General features: G+C 32.9%; 1 long non-coding RNA gene across 1 annotated transcript; it reads right to left on the bottom strand.

Annotated features, from left to right (window-relative positions):
• Nucleotides 1-659: 659 nt before the first annotated feature.
• On the bottom strand, nt 660-1,958 carry LOC308700751. Its single transcript, XR_014031348.1, has 4 exons — nt 1,911-1,958; nt 1,386-1,426; nt 831-905; nt 660-740 (listed from the first exon to the last, which is right to left on the bottom strand). It is a non-coding gene; the product is annotated as an uncharacterized lncRNA (long non-coding RNA).
• Between the last annotated feature and the right edge of the window lie 436 nt (nt 1,959-2,394).

The following is a 2,394-nucleotide window of genomic DNA, read 5'->3' as shown; positions in this document are numbered from 1 at the left end:
ATAGATAAACAAGAAAAGACATCTCAACAAAATGCATGGAAACACATATGTTCCATGAAATAAATCAATGTAAAAAAATTACATTTGAACTAATTAAAAAATGTCCATCATACTTAACTTTAAAACATTTGTGTTTCAGTACGATGGTTAGTCTGACATCACTGTTACCAAGTCCAAAAGCTCTATCAGATGCCAAAAACAAACAACAGTGCTAATATACACTGATTGTGCTGTAACCTTAATCTCTATACTGAAATCTCTGATGGTTAGTTATTCAGCTATTTTGAATCATAAAATGTTTAAGTCTGGGATGCCGTTAGACTGGAGACTGTAATGTACACTGTGGCTTTTGAAAAGCTTAAATGTGTGACTTGAATCAACAGTGTTTATAAATGGTTGTTGAGTATTCTCATGAAACAAGATAGAGGAAGTAGAGGCTTCGACCTGGAAACAGTATTAAGGTGCAGTAAAATGATCTGTTGTTCTGTGAATGTTCACTGGTGAATTCAGTCATTTCAATATGAATTCACGATCAGCAATTTCGTTTGTGGTCAAAAATGTCACTATGGGACCAAGTTGGTGTGAGGTACTTAATGAGTTAGAAAAGTGAAAAGGTACAGCATCGTTTTCCGTTTGTTTTTCCTATTTTCTGGTGGATGGTCCAGGCACTTCAATGATTTTCAGGTCTACAGGAGGATTTTTATTCTTGTTCAAACTTGTATTTCAGCTTACCGAGATCCCTGCAAAGTACAACATTTACTGTTAGTAATGTTATTAAAGTGATAGTTGTGAAACTTAAATAATTTCCTCAGCCTTGTGACGTTCCAAACCTGTTTGACTTTCTGTCTGTGGACCCCAAAAGCAGATCTCAGTCATAATGCAACCCCAGTCACCGGTCGCTTACACTGCATGAAACACAAGCAGAAAACAAATGTGTAAATCATTCATGAAACCATTTTATGTACTCTTGTCTAGTTCAATTCAATGCAACAATTTATGTAAAAATGGTTAAGCTCCAAAAATGTCCCAGAAAAGATACTAAAAATAATCAATGAGTTCAAATGTGTTATGGGTTGTGTTGTAAGTCTTCTGAAGCCTAATAGCTTTTTCCTTTTTTTTTTTTGTCGAAAGACTAAACTTGAAGTTATAATTCAGAGTTAAAATGTCTTATATTCAAATGCAAATGATAAAGATATAAGAAAAAATGCATAGCATTATTTGTGAACCAAACCTGGGATATTTTACATGAATGAGATTTGAGATCATGAGAAAAGATTTTCAGAGAATAACTGATTTAAAAAACACAAGTACACAGTCAAACAATACAATTTCACACAGAGAAAGTTCATAGTAATAAAGTACTGCATGTGGTGCAGGTAACTTACTGTAATTCAATGTTGCCACTGAAATGTTCAGATTATTTGTTCTGGGGAAACAAAAGAACAAAGCTGATTATTCACAACATAATATTTATTGACCAGTAAATGGCTTTAAAATGGTATTTGAGAGAATGAGGGCACCTGTAGTAAGTAAAGTTAAGTTAGGCTAAACAAAAACAGAGCAAACTATAACCTGTTTTTGTTATTCATAACAAACGCCAAGAATCAGAGAATTTTCTAAATTAGTTAGGCTATATCAGCAATTTGAAGACACAGTTGTACAAAATATGTTGAATTGAATGACTAAATCAATCTAAGACAATAAGTCAATCATTTCCATTTGTTCATAAGATCAACGTAGTTAGCATCGCGGCTAAAACCTTCATACCAGATATACTGTGCAATAAACGAGTGGTAGCCTAAACACTGTAAAAACGTAGTAATGTATAATAAATTTAGTTTATTTATATGTGTGTTTAAATATATAGTGAGTAGACTCTGTATTTATATTTATTTGGCGAGTTTACAAACCTTGTAATGGAGAGCCGAATAAACGGCGGAAGCTTTGATGAGAGGAGCCGTTACTTTCAAACCGATGACGTCGATCAGCTGAGCTTTGTTGCGCGCGAGCATCACTGAAGCGACGACAGCAGAGGAATAGCAGCAGTTTCGTGACAGAATAACACCTTTCTCCTCCTGCTTCTTCTTCTTCATATATTATTATTATTATTTAGTGTTGTTGTTTAAGGTTTAAATTACTTAATAAAATAGGCCTATACTAAATATATGTAAGCTACCCAAGTGAAAAAGACTAGGTTACTGTTAAATGTATTAAAAATGCATTAAAGTATATTTGTATTGTAGGTCTACTAAAAACACACTGAAGTACATTTTTAATACATTTAATAGTACATCTTTTTCACCTGGGTATGTATACTGAATCAAACTTGCCTATAATAATAATAATAAAAATGCATTAAAGTATATTTGTATTGTAGGTCTACTAAAAACACAC

The sequence above is a fragment of the Scardinius erythrophthalmus genome (assembly GCF_964197995.2).
Source record: "Scardinius erythrophthalmus genome assembly, chromosome: 13".
In the NCBI taxonomy this organism is placed as follows: Eukaryota; Metazoa; Chordata; class Actinopteri; order Cypriniformes; family Leuciscidae; genus Scardinius; species Scardinius erythrophthalmus.
Note: the sequence above shows the minus strand (reverse complement) of the source record. Positions and strands in the feature narration are given on the sequence as shown.